This window comes from Mytilus edulis, chromosome 11, assembly GCF_963676685.1.
Source record: "Mytilus edulis chromosome 11, xbMytEdul2.2, whole genome shotgun sequence".
In the NCBI taxonomy this organism is placed as follows: Eukaryota; Metazoa; Mollusca; class Bivalvia; order Mytilida; family Mytilidae; genus Mytilus; species Mytilus edulis.
In genome coordinates, this window is record NC_092354.1 from 17,121,404 (window position 1) to 17,137,387 (window position 15,984).

A 15,984-nucleotide genomic window follows, 5' to 3' on the forward strand; every position below is an offset into this window, starting at 1 on the left:
TCAGCAAATTAAGATCTACAAATCAGTCTAAATGACCAAAATGGTCAGTTGACCTCTTAAGGAATTATTGCCCTTTATAGTCAATTTTTAACAATTTTCATTAATTTGGTAAATTTGGTAAGTTTTTACAAAATGTTTTCCTCTGTAACTAAAGGGCCAGGTTCATTACAGATAGAGAAAATTGTAAGTAGCAAGAATGATCAGTAAAGTATGATCTACAAACACATCACCATCACAAAATACAATTTTGTCATGAATCCATCTGTTTCCTTTGTTTAATATCCACATTGACCAAGATGAGCGACACAGGCTCTTAAGAGCCTCTAGTTTAATTGCCCCATATTCTCTTTTGTTTGAAGATCGACTATAGAGTGAAAACTTGTCTGAAAATTGTATGTTCTCGTTCTCTGGATACTGTATTTTATTCTCCAACAACCGTCTGTCTATATTTCATAAATTTCCATGAAGGTTTGATAAAGTCATTAATGTCTGAAAAACTTCAACAACATATTGACTCTTAATGACACCAACGCCGGAATCTATAAGATCGGTATGACTCGCTTTTGTGACAAAAATGTCGCAAGCTCGACACAAATTTATATAATGAATATTATTTGAATTATGTGACAAAGTGGTCTTCTATATACATAGTGCTTGATGAGTACCTAATCTTCTAATGGTACAATAAAAAAACCCAACAAAATAAAAAAAACAGTTAAGTCGTGAAGACATCAATGTGGGAACAACACATTTATGTTTACTCATTTCTTAAACTCAAACCTAGATAGTAAAAATGGACAAAATCAGCATTACATTATGAGGTATTCCTTAATTTGTGGAAGATTCGGTCTAACAGTAACGGTAACAATTATGATTCCTACCTGCTTAAATATATATATAGGATCCTTTACTATAGATAATTTAGCTGATCTGTAACAATAACATCTTCATGCCTTATATATCATGTACTGTAGTACGCCGCTAGATTAAAACTGACGAAGAAAGGTAACACACGGCCAGCGAAAGCCCCCTATTTTTTGAGAGCCCAGGTGGTCGTGTGGTCTAGCGGGACGGCTGCAGTGCAGGCGATATGGTGTCACGATATCACAGTAGCATGGGTTCGAATCCCGGCGAGGGAAGAACCAAAAATTTGCGAAAGCAAATTTACAGATCTAACATTGTTGGGTTGATGTTTAGACGAGTTGTATATACATTATGTACACAGCCATGTATCACCATGCATCATTGATGGCGATCCGATGGATACATCTGTTGTAGAGTTGTCACTGACTCAGACGTACTTATAAAATTAATATAATTATTTTCTGTGACTGTATATTACATTAATTTGTAGGATCCTTTACTACTAGTATAGATAATTTAGCTGATCTGTAACAATAACATCTGCATGCCTTATATATCATGTACTGTAGTACGCCGCTAGATTAAAACTGACGAAGAAAGGTAACACACGGCCAGCGAAAGAGCTTTTTTTTTAGAGCCCAGGTGGTCGTGTGGTCTAGCGGGACGGCTGCAGTGCAGGCGATTTGGTGTCACGATATCACAGTTGCATGGGTTCGAATCCCGGCGAGGGAAGAACCAAAAATTTGCGAAAGCAAATTTACAGATCTAACATTGTTGGGTTGATGTTTAGACGAGTTGTATATATATATATATACATCTGTATATCTGTATCATGTGTCTGGCTATATGTTCTTTATTCTCAACCAATAGTTTTAACTGTTATAATATATTAAAAACAGACATTTCTCAATGATTTGACAAATTTGTAGCAATACTTTAATCAAAATGACATTACATAGCCTTTAACCATAAATGACATTGCATAGCCTTTAACCATAAATGATAGTCACATTAATTCATATGAAAGACAAAAAAGTATCAAATAGTCACAATAATTATTCTGTTGTACTACCACCGGATATAGTAACCCCGAAGCAACAAAAAAAAAAAAAAAAAAAAAAAAAACAAACACATCTTTGAGGCTACTTTATTTTTCACATCTACAAGAATTGATGAACTAATGATCATCAATGATGTGTCCTCGGGTTGTTGCGATTACAAGCTACTTAATTTATAATATTTCATAAATGGTATCAGTAAGCATTGTCGCAATGATTCTTTTCCCCGTACAGTAAAAAAACCGTAGTTATTAACTATACTCGCCGTACAATTTATCGGCTATGTTTACATGGATTTCTAGAATATGTGAAGACGATAGTTATTTCAAAATAAAGTGTTCAAGCGTAAATATTATATAAGGCAGCAACCATTTGATTTTCGGGGGGGGGGGGGGGGGGGGGGGGGGGCATGGTTTTTTTTTTCTGGACAAATTTTTTTTCTCGCCTGCGGCGAAAAACAATCTATTTTTTTCGCGACAAGTCGAAAACAATTTTTTTCTTTCAATTTTAGCATTACATATAGTGGCAGCTGAGGGTGAAACAAACATTTTTTTTTTTCTCAGAATCAAAAACAAATTATTTTTTTCTCCAAAAACTGGAAACAAACTTTTTTTTCCAAAAAAAAAACCATAGCCCCCCCCCCCCCCCAGCAAATCAAAATGGTTGCTGCTTAACTCTGTTCTACAAAAACTTCAAATGAAAAGTTAAAGGATAAATGTGTTTTTACAAGTTTAAAATCGTCATCCGGCCTTAGGGGACGACCATTTGATATGCGGGGAGTGGGGTGGGGTGGGGGTGAAGGAGGATTTGTTTTTGGATCGGTTATTTAATTTTTGAAAACAAAGAGAACAGATTATTCATTTTCTGCATTGTTGAAGCAAGATTTTTCATTTTCTTTAAAACATGGGATTGATTATTTATTTTCACAACTATATTTATAATATTTGAAAACATACAATTTTTGAATTCACTAAAATAATAAATGTATAGGAGAGTTATAGTGTACCACTTTATTAGAATTAATCATCATCATCAGCAGAAATGAATCTTCCGAATTCCCAACTGCATTTGCCATGATTACATGTATTGCATACATACATGGTATTCAATTTTGGCTGTAACTAGCCTCTTTTAAAAGTATTGCCAAACATTTTTATGCCGAGCGGAGAGAGGCTAAAAAATTTACCAAGGGATAAGGGAGCCGCTGTAGGCCATAATTAGCTATCGAACAAATGATGCGCAATCATGCTTTTCTTGGCGTTTCCCAGACCCTTTCTTAATCTGAAAACGCAAGTTTTGGTTTTTGACAATATTTTGGTCTCAATGTTAAGATATAGTGTAACTTTTTAGGGACAACAAAAGAAAAATATGTAGGATAAATCAAAAATGTAATTCACATAGTTTTATTGTATGTGGCTGCTATTTATTTATTTATTGGTTTTTTTTTGTGTTTCGGCCTGCAGAATCTTTTATACCCGTAAAATATATGTTTCGTTTTTTTAAATCAAGTCAAGAGGGGGCTGAATATCATAGATATAACTATGTCAAGTAAGTTTTTATAACACATTTCAATTACAACTTGATTTAGCTCCTAACTGGGATACAATTTAAAGTACTAGTTAAGTTGTAAAAAGTCTTAAATAAAATAAAACTCATGATCAAGTTTAAAACAAAAATAATAAATTACAAATAGAATGCAGCACTAAGAGAAAACAGATGAAAAATGAACAACAGACAAACCCGGGAACAGATAAAACAAGAAACGACAAGCATTAAGACTAATAACACTGAAAAATAAGAATAAATAAGAAAGATGGACCACGAAAATACAGGGGCTACGTTCGAGAACAGAACTTTCTTCTTGCAAGAGACTCGCCGTGAAAACAATTTGATACAGAGACAAGTTTTTGGTTTTGAAATTTTCTACATAAACAAATTGCCTCAATGTAGCAACGGCCCTGTAATGAAAAGTGAGGTAAGTCTTACAGAGACAATATAATAATGAAGTTAAAAGAAATCTATTTTCAGACATTTGAATAATATTTATTCTTTATAATTAATAGATTTGGGAACTGTTTCCCGAATATTTTTTTTACAAATTTTATGAAGAATCTGGTGTCATCTCATACTTTTGAATAGCATTTATAAAATTGCATAAAAGATAAAAGATATGCCTAGTTATTCATTTTCAATAATCAGATTATTTATTTTCAAATTACCACAAAACAAATCATTTATTTTTGTGATTTTCAAGGCTGAGTTATTTATTATCAAAATCCTCCTGCCTCCCCTCCCCATCACACATTATCAAATGGTCGCCCCCTTATTCTGACAATTTAAAGAAAGAAGAGAAAGCTAATTAAGGATCATAATCAGCTCTTAATAGTTAAAAATCTATATGTTGGTCACAAACTGTAAAGTTTCTACGACAATAAAATATTTGATTTGATTTGATTTATATTGTTTTCTTAATTTTTAAGTTGAAGTCCAATCAACTCGAAACTAAGTGTAAATATGTTCCCTATGATAATTATGATCTTTCTAATTTTAATTCCAAATTAAAGATTTTAACCCCACTTCACGGTCCACTGAACATAGATTACACTTTCAACAATAATTTGTTATGACCTTTTTATGGGCATTATGTTTTCTAGTCCGTTCGTTCGTCCGTCCGTCTGTCCCGCTTCAGGTTAATGTTTTGTTGAGGTAGTTTTTGATGAAGTTGAAGTCCAATCAACTCGAAACTAAGTTTAAATATGTTCCCTATGATAATTATGATCTTTCTAATTTTAATGCCAAATTAAAGATTTTTACATTACTTCACGGTCCACTGAACATAGAATATGATAGTGCCGATGTGGCATCCGTATACTATGGACACATTCTCGTTTCTACATATTTTACTTATTTCAATATATATGCAATGGATATGACCCCTTAGATACTAAATATTTCAAAGAAAACAGTAGACAGAATACAGAGAGTCTCTATTATATATTATAGTAGTATAATCGTAGTTTACATGTGGATAAACGCGAAAAATTATTGTCTCTCTGGAGATATAATAGTTGTGGTTCTTGCGATCTAGAAACCATGATATGGAGAACGCTCTGATTGGCTTATTTATTTTTCATTTTTGTAATCTATCATACGATTGGTTGTTCTTTGTTAACATTTAAAATTTAAAATTTAATCAAAATCGTGAAAAATACCTATTTCTTTTTTAAAGTTCACGTGAAATTTATGTTAACATTTGACAAACTTGAAAGGCTATATCACTCATGACCGATGTTGATGTCTAGTTGCGAATATTAAATGAAGGACCGGGACATGAAATTTTATGATATTAATATGAACCCTGCTATCGACTATCGGATCTTTCATGTGCTAGATGACTCCAGATTCGGATCCAGAAAAAGGAAGAGGACAACTATAAGGGACGTTATGTGCCCCCTCTGCACACAAGACCACGGGAATATCTGTTACCATAGTTTGATATCGTATTCTTTCCTTCAAGTGCAAAATATATAAACATGAATATATTCAAAACAATACCACAACGAGAAGCGAATATACCGTTTTTTTTACACACTAGCAATTTAGAAACTCGTTACAGGGTACACCAGTAACATTAATGATTTTTTATCACTTATTCATATCATACTCTGTTCAGTGCCATACAAATGAGTTAATGGACACATGACAGATGGAAACTTTGTAAAATAAGGCATCTTTAAAGTCCGGAACGTTCCTTATGTCCAGTGGTTGTTTTTGTTGATATGGTTTATACATGCAAGTGTTTCTAATTTCTCGTTGTTTGTATAGATAGACCGTTGGTTTTCCTGTTTGAATGGTTTTACACTAGTCTTTTGGGTGCCTTTTTTTTAGCTTGCTGTTATATGGGTGAGCCAATGATCCGATTTGAAGACCGTACTTTAACCTATAATATGTTACTTTTACCAATTGTGACTTGAATGGAGAGTCGTCTCATCGGCACTCATATCACATCTTCTTGTATATATGAACCCTCTGCTATCTGAGATATAAATCTTCATGCAAATAGATTACACCGCCGCTAGATTGTAATGCCTAAGGCTAGCATTCTGCAACTAAGTGAACTTGACAAACACAACAAAAAACTTTATCATTTGCGGACGAAAACGAATTGTTCTAAATCGAACTTCTGTCAGTCATTGAGGTATTGTGGCTCCTTTATTTAGCACGCCCTCGAAGGAATCGAGAACAGGTTAATGTAATGCGCTGTCTTGTGTGTTTAATATTTGATTTAATGTCAATGTCATGATGATTTATTTGTCTAGATTGTATGGAACGCCAATACTGTGCACAATAAGATAGTGTTGGCGTTCCATAATTGTAATTTGTATGTAAATAAAATAAAATAAATTATATACTAAATAAATAAATGATTTGAAAAATTCATTGAAGGTATAAAAAGTCATGAGAATTACGAATGCAATTAGGTTCTATCCGGGCACTCTGGTTCTCAACCTTGGTTCCATCTGGTTTTTTGGTTCTGAACCTTGGTTCTATCTGAGTTCTTTGGTTCGAAGCCATGGTAACTGGTTCAACATCCGGGTTGTTTGGTTATAGCAACCCAACTTCTTGGTTCCATCTGGGTTCTATTCTAGATCATTCTAATGTTTCCGTTGAACTTGGAGAAGATAACCGCAAGTATCCGAATAAAAAGACTAAGTAGGTCAAAAACGCTAACAGCATTTTATATCATTAAACATTTCAGCATCGACGGTAAAGGAAGCTGTAATGTATTTATCTTCTCATATTAATTATTTTGATTTATAGGAAACTAGATAAAAATAAAGCATCGTATAGATTTTAAAAATAAACTGAAATATACAGTATATCGAACATCCTTTTATTTATTTCAGTCGTTCTGTTTTCATTTATTTTCCTTTACTCATCCTTTGTTTCGTAATATTTCTAGACGTTTTTAAACCACCCAATTAGGTCATGTTGTTCAATTGACCAACGATATGTGCATCTAGCCACTTGACCAGTTTACAACTCGCATATATATTTGATAGCACATTTATTTTAAAGTTCGACTGAATTTTATTTAATTGGCTTTGTAGATTTTTGTAATAATGTCAGATTTGATAGAAATATATGTGAAGTATATACATGCAAACAATAATTTTGTTCAAAACAGAATGTTAAAAGACATATAAAAAGAAAGTGATGATCAATTTCAGTTTGAAAGCTTTAATAAGTTGAAAAATAAGCTATAAAATATTACAAAATTGTATGTACCAATGATACAAATGTTATGAAACTTATACACAATGATTATGGTCACAAGTAAAAATTACGTGAATCCTGCATCTATATGTGGAAGTTTACTCATATTTTTTCACAAGCAGGGGCATCTGCGGCCCAGAGACATATTCTACATTTATTTCAGTAAACAAATTAACTTGCATATTTTTTTCAGGATCTCGGTGCAGTTAGGTAACAGACAGTGATATTTCAAGTTACATGTGACCAGCATAACAAAGTGTTTCACTAGATTGAGCTTTCTGTCTAAGTGTAATTTAAAGGTTCTTTGCACTGAGTTCAGTGAGTTTATTGATATGCGTATACCTTCTGTATATAATAGATACATAAGAAGATGTGGTATGAGTGCCAATCAAACAATTCTCCATTTATTCGAACAAAATATACAAGTTGTACATTTTGGACAAAGGTCAAGCTCACATGAAGTTTCTCGTGCCACTAAACTCATCATCTTATGACAATACATCTACATGCCACATATTCAGAAGAAATGTCTATTGAAAATTATATTTTGAGGTCAAGGTAATATACACACTGTATCATGATGACACACCCAACGTGCATAGGTCAAGAGTCAAAAAGTCATAGTCCCATGTCAAAAATACACACAGCAGTCCTGTACGAAAGTTCATCATGGTACACGTAACAATGTAATATGTAATGATGCACTGCACGTGCCAAATACAGAAAACCTAGGTCAGAGACAGAAACACAAGACATATAACTTAACCGTCAATGTTGTTTTCATTCAATTCATTTATCTAAAATGTACGCTTGCGTTAAACAATGGAAATTAACACTGTATATTTATATAAACGATCAATCTTGTAAATAAATAATCTTTATTTCAAGAGGATGATCCCATTAGTTAAAACTAATCTTCCTGAGAGTCCTCAAAATTTTGTAATTATTTCTTTGACCCTCTTATGAAATAGAATTGCTTTTCAAATTCAAATTTATTGTTTAATAAATATTTACTAGGACTACTACTTTATCATGTTTTCTTTCAGCGTGTGTAAATTGTCAATTTATCAGTTTGACTAAACCCTTAACAAAACTGTTCTCGTGTGTCTCTGTAAATTATCGATTAATCAATTTTACTAAACCCTTTACAAAATTGTTCTCGTGTGTCTCTGTAAATTATCGAATAATCAATTTTACTAAACCCTTAAAGTTTACAAAATTGTGCTCGTGTGTCTCTGTAAATTATCGATTAATCAATTTTACTAAACCCTTTACAAAATTGTTCTCGTGTGTCTCTGTAAATTATCGAATAATCAATTTTACTAAACCCTTAAAGTTTACAAAATTGTGCTCGTGTGTCTCTGTAAATTATCGATTAATCAATTTTACTAAACCCTTTACAAAATTGTTCTCGTGTGTCTCTGTAAATTATCGAATAATCAATTTTACTAAACCCTTAAAGTTTACAAAATTGTGCTCGTGTGTCTCTGTAAATTATCGATTAATCAATTTTACTAAACCCTTTACAAAATTGTTCTCGTGTGTCTCTGTAAATTATCGATTAATCAATTTTACTAAACCCTTTACAAAATTGTTCTCGTGTGTCTCTGTAAATTGTCGATTTATCAGTTTGAATAAACCCTTTTCAAAATTGTTCTCGTGTGTCTCTGTAAATTATCGATTTATCAGTTTGACTAAACCCTTTTCAAAATTGTTCTCGTGTGTCTCTGTAAATTATCGATTTATCAGTTTGAATAAACCCTTTTCAAAATTGTTCTCGTGTGTCTCTGTAAATTATCGATTAATCAGTTTGACTAAACCCTTTTCAAAATTGTTCTCGTGTGTCTCAGTCTGTAAATTATCATCACAAAGATATTAAAAAGAAGTATGATTGCCATGAGACAACTCTCCATCAAAGATCAAATATATAGGACGGTTATCGCACGACCTTCAACAATGAGCACAACACAAACTGCATATCCAGCTTTAGGGACCCCGAAATGTCAAAATGTAAAACATTTCTGTAAAATAATTCAAGAGAAAATTAACGCACTGATTTTATATTATACTGATTATTACAAAACGGACAACGAAAAAAACAAATATAATATACAGCAATAAATGACAACTACATGATTGTATCTAATTACTGTGACTCATTTCTGTTCTCATGTAAATCTGTAAATTACTAGGACGAATTAAATCTTTACCACAAAGTTAACAAACATCGGTCATGGGATTCATCACCTGTATGTGTTGTCATATCATGTGCACATGTCTTTATAAATTTCCAAGCCGACTTAACCCTTTACCACATACATCACAGTTATGAAGTTTATCACCTGTATGTATTATCATGTGTATCTTTGAATTCCTTTGACCCTCTTATTGAATAAAACCACAACTGCATAATTATATACCTCCGTTGCTTTCTGTGTCAAATTACAGCAAGTACGAGCATTCATAGCTATTTTGTCTCAAGTTCAAATAGTCAGGACGTCATATCAAAGCTTTATCTTACATTTGTAACTTTGTTTTAATACATATATACGAAAAAATCAACATACCTTTGATTTCATATATTAGCATGATAAGAGCGCACTGGTCCCCAGAAGATTACATGTAGCAGTATAAAACAGGTAATCCTGATCTGAACAGCAGGTCAAATATTCCCTCATACCAGTATCTTAATCTCATATTTAAAGAAATTTTCAACAGGGGTACTAGTGATATATCATATCTCCAAACATTCCAAAGCTTTCATCTCACATCAAAATTACACTAAGACTATACTGACTGACAAAGTTACAGTTACATTGAAGGCATAGCAACTATTTTGTTTCAATATTTACCGGGACTACTATATATCATGTTTTCTTTCAGTCTGTGCACATTGTTAATCTTACAATTTCACTAAAGCCTTTACAAAATTGTTCTCGTGTGTCTCTGTAAATTATCGATTTATCAAAACTGTTCACGTGTGTCTCTGTAAATTATCGATTTATCAAAACTGTTCTCGTGTGTCTCTGTAAATTATCATCACAAAGATAAGAAAAGAGGTATGATTGCCCATGAGACAACCAGACCAAATGGTCACCATACGACCGTCAACAACGAGCAAAACACACACCGTATATCCAGCTTTAGGGGCCCCGAAATGACAAAACACAAACCGCATATCCAGCTTTAGGGGCCCCGAAATGACAAAATGTAAAATATTTGTATAAAACAATTTAAAAGAGTACAATAACGGACTGATTTTATATTATACTGATTATTACAAAACAGTCGTCGAAAAACAAATATAAATGCTGCAATATATGACAACTACATGTATCTACATGTAATTAATGTGATTCATTTCTGTTCTCATGTAAATCTGTAAATTACTAAGACGAATCAAATCTTTACCACAAACATCATTCATGTAGTTTATCACCTGAGTGTATGTATTCTCATGTGTCTTTGTAAATTTCCAAGACTTCTCAACCCTTTACCACATACATCACAGTAATGAGGTTTATGTTGACTTAAACCCTTGCCACACATATCACATTCATAAGGTTTATCTCCTATACATATATGTGTTATAAATAAATGTGATTCTGGAAATTCCCAAGCTGACTAGATCGTTTACCACATACATCACAGTAATTAAGGTGTATCTCCTATATGTGTTGACATGTGATTCTAGACATTCCGAAGCCGACTAAATCGTTTACCACAGACATCACAGTTATCTTATGAGTTTTATCTCCTGTATGTGTTTTCATGGGACGTTGTTAATTACGCATGTGTCTCTTTAATTCACCCTCTACCTTATACATCAGTCATGAAGTTGTTCATCTGAATGTGTTCTAATGTGTTTATGTAAATAAGCAAGCCGACTAAACATTTTACCACATACATCACACTAATGAGGATTATCACCTGTATGTATTATCATGGGACGTTTTAAATTACTAGGAAGTGTAAACTTTTTGCAACATACATCACAGTCATGAGGTTTATTGCCGGTATGTATTCTCCTTATATGTCTCTGTAAATCAATATGCCGACTAAACATTTTACCACATACATCACAGTCATAAGGTTTATCACCTGTATGTATTAGCATGTGACGTTTCAAATTACTAGGAAGTGTAAACTTTTTGCAACATACATCACAGTCATGAGGTTTATTGCCGGTATGTATTCTCCTTATATGTCTCTGTAAATCACTATGCTGACTAAACCCTTTACCACATACATCACAGTCATAAGGTGTATCCCCTGTATGTATTAGCATGTGACGTTTCAAATTACTAGGAAGTGTAAACTTTTTGCAACATACATCACAGTCATAAGGTTTATCACCTGTATGTATTCTTATATGTCTCTGTAAATCACTATGCTGACTAAACTGTTTCCCACATGCATCACATTCATGAGGTTTATCCCTTGTATGTGTTCTCATGTGTCTGTTTAAACTACCAAGCTGACTAAACCTTTTATCACATACATCACAGCCATGAGGTTTGTCGCCTGTATGTGTTTTCGTGTGTCTCTGTAAATTACCTTGCTCAATAAACCCTTTACCACATACATCACAGTTATGAGGTTTATCACCTGTATGTATTCTCATATGTTTTTGTAAACTATCAGACCGAATAAAACTTTTACCACATACATCACAGACATAAGGTTTATCACCTGTATGTGTTCTAAAGTGTCTCTTTAAGTCACTACTTTTACTAAATCCTCTGCCACATACATCACATTTATGAAGATTCTTGCCAGTATGTGTTTTCACATGTCTCTTCAAATCACTACTTTGACCAAATTCTCTAGGACAAACGTCACAGTCATGAGGTTTTTCAGCAGCATGTGTTCTAATATGTCTCTTGAAATCATCGCTTTTACTAAATTCTCGTCCACTAACATCACATTTATGGAGTGTGCCAGTCTGCATGGTTTGTGTTCTTATGTGTCTCTGTTAACGCTGTGTGTCATTGATTGTGACGAAATCTTCTACCTCATACATTCTTTTTAATGTGAGTGTACGACTCTGTAAGGAACAAAATAATATAATATATATAAATAAAATAAAGACATAAACCTTTTGATAATTTCCTGCAAATTAAACATACAATATTTGTTTTGACATTCTCTGCATTATGCATCTACTTGTTTGGGTAATTTAGTTCCATACTACATGTACCTTATTTTTTCTTCATTCATAAGATAATTATGTTGGTAAATGTTAACATTATTTAAACTGTTAAAAGGCAATATTTTTACCTACATACAATGACATAACTTTTAATACTTTTCATTCATTGTGATTTGGATCATGTGAATCCAGAGGAAAAATTAGGGGTCAAGGGGCCCAGAGCCCCCTTTTTTTGAAAAAATTGGTTGGTTATAAAGGGAATCACTGAAGCGTAACGGGAGCCCCTCTCTTAGGCAGACAGTGGGCCCCAACTTATGAAAATTTCTGGATACGCCAATGGAATTGAAAGTTGTGACCGCCAATTTGTCTGGTTTATATTCATACCACTAACCATGCTAATCACATCTTCTTATTTATAACAAGCAGAACTTTGAGTATTGCATGACAATAATACATAGTCCCGTGACGGTTAAAAATCAAAGCACTGTAAGCGCTGTAGGCAGTTAACCAAAAACCAAGGCAAACATAATCATGGAAACTGTGGCAATGTTGCTGCAATTTTTTTTTAAAGATTTTTAAAAAAGAACAAACATTAAACATTCATATATCATGTATATTGTACATTTATGTTCATTTAATGAATTACCAATTATAAGGCAAAAAAATGATATTTTATCAAGGTTTTCAAAAGCAACACATATATCAAGTGTATTTTTTTCATGGTCATGAGTCTGCATTGGTGCAAGTTCGCAATGATTGCAGTTGTTCTAGTTGATAGTTAACGTTGGTATTAGTTGACTGTTAGTAGTTCAAGTTTACTATAGTAACAGCTTGTTTAAGTATGAATGGACTTGCTTCCCTTGAAAGAAAACTGAGATTGTTTTCTACAGCACAAAAGTTATGAGACCCAAATCAGACAAATGTTTACTACTACAGGGATCAAAGGTGGGGTCTAACTGACCTGTCAATAGTAAATGTAAATGACCCCCACCTTCACCCTAAATCCATGATGTGTAAGTTTTGGAATAAAATGGCAGGTAATTATAAAACAGTTGGTCAAACATTCTTGTGCTTGAAAGATATGTTTTCTTAAAAATGAGCCATATCAAAATGAAAATTTTTATAGGACCAGATATAATTCCAAATATAATTAAGGTAAATTCTTTAAACCTACTCATTTTTTTCCATCAATAACATTTTATAATAAACAAGAAATAATTGTAATATAATGCTGTTACATAGTATCCCAAATAAAGCTCCCATAATTATTCATTCCCATGGTAGCCTGACATTGGGCAAAATGTAGTACACATTTGTTAAGTCTACCAAAGTGATATGCATATGTGACGCCTATATGAGAATAAACTCATCATAGATACCAGGACTAAATTTTGTATATACGCCAGACGCGCGTTTCTTCTACAAAAGACTCATCAGTGACGCTCGAATCCAAAACAGTTTAAAAGGCCAAATAAAGTATGAAGACATTATCAAATCAATATCTTCAAGCAGAAAGGAAAAAATTCTGGAAAAGGGACAGACAGACAGAGTTGGACTACTGGGCTGTCAGACCAATTGGGTATTGAAACTAATATATGTCTAGTGTTGGACTAGTGGGGTATCTGAATATTTGTGCTGTGTATTGATGATCAAGTCAACGGTTTTTCTCATTGTTGAAGTTCAAATGATTGAGCAGACTATAATTGCTTATATGATATATTAACATCTACTTTGTTTGAACTTTGGTGGATAATTAAAAAAGAACAATTAACTTGCATAATATAAAAATACTGATATAAATTCTGCATGTTCTGTCATGTCTGTACAGTAAAATAATAAATATTAATTTTAGCGGTGTACCTCATAGTAATAATAAATCCCAGACCATTAAATAGTAATCTACATTTTTATTAACATGATTAATCATTTTATTTTTTCTGTCAAGAAATAGATAAACAAACTCAAGTGTGTCCTTTTACTTTTTACTATTAAATCTATTTCACTGACACTCCTTTTAAATCTGTGCTTTTAACATGTTTAAGATATCTTAACTAACAATATTTATGCTGTTCATAAAATTGTAGGTGTAACTTACTATTTTTATAATAGACTTTATATTACTACATGATTTTAGGACAACAATATTTCTGTAAGGATTGTACATGTTTATATACCAATCTAGTCTGTTCTATATTTTTAAACAATATCAAATAAAAAAGGGCTTTTTTTACCGTGTGACACTGGTGCTCCGTTGCGGAGGAATTTACATAGAGAAGACACAGGCACTTGTTACTGTCAACATGGTCAATGTGGTCGGGGTTTACTATCCATACCAGTACAAATTTTGGTATGGATAGTAAACCCCACATTGACAGAAACAAGTGCCTGTGGAAGATTCAGAAGAAGCTGAAACTTGTTTTATATGTTTAATTTTGTGTGCATGATATTGTATGTTTTGTTATACTTGTTGTTATGTCGGTTTTAAAAGCTCTTCAGAGCTAATGTTTGTAATTGCAATGCTTATACCGACCCTTAATAAAGCTTAATGTCTTAATTATGTCTAATGATTGTTTTTTAACATATGTTTTATTTACTTACTTTTTCTTCACCAGGAGAATATAATAAGTCGAGGGAAAGAAACCAACGTTACTTTTCTCTTTACATGTCCCCTTACCTACCTTACCTGTAAATTTCGCCTAGGCCAGGCGAACCATAAAACCATCAAATCATCACACTAGAGAAGTTTTCTTGTAATACGAAACCATTAGTTTTTCAATAAATGGCACATTTTTTGTTCATCCGGCATATGGTTACTCTAAATAAACTGTTCATTAGTTTTAATTATTTAACTACAGATCGTATTTTCGGTGAATTTTGCTTGCCGTATCACCGGGCTTGCATCTAGATTTCACTAGCCGCGTCTTATCACATGATGTGTGTTGGTAAAGTTTTGTAAATTTAATAAGGCTGTTTGGTGGTATCTTTTGTTTGTTTGTGAGATTAACATTCACCATTTGCTTTACCCAATTCTGAAGTGTTTTTTTTTAACAAACTGTCCGGGTTGTCGTCGGCATGGTCAGTAGCGAACAAAACGCAAAATTTGCAATTTCGTCCTGTAAAGTTGAATAGACAATGCATGGGAAATAGTGCAGCCACGCATATTAGAAACATCTTTTTAACCCGTACATATCACGTTTATGAAAAGGAAAAGAACTAGGTGGATTCCAATTTTCATTTAGAATGCTATACATTAGAGCACTGGGTACTGATGTGGAAATAAAGTTTGCAATATTCTTAGATTCAGCAAGTGTCATTTTCTAAAAAAAATCTTATATATGATAGGGTAAAAAAGTGTCGTCTTAATCATAAAACCAACAAAGCCGGTAATAAAATATGGGGATACCTGCCTCTCATTTCGTACCGAAAATTCACCATTTCGTACCCTATCGACCAAATGCAACTAAGATTTCGAACCTCAAGGACTTTAAATATGTTTACTATTATTTTCGTTTCATATATCTTTGTAGAAGTTCTAACTAATTTTAAAACTTTGGCTGTCAGTTGATTTAAAACATTGAACACTCACACCACATTAATTATGTGTATCACCGGTATGTGTACACATGTCTCTCT

The 15,984-nt window shown here is 32.9% G+C and overlaps 1 pseudogene; it reads right to left on the bottom strand.

Moving 5' to 3' along the window:
• LOC139494034 (zinc finger protein 721-like) overlaps window positions 1–12,240 on the bottom strand; it is a 40,430-nt pseudogene extending 28,190 nt beyond the window's left edge.
• Between the last annotated feature and the right edge of the window lie 3,744 nt (window positions 12,241–15,984).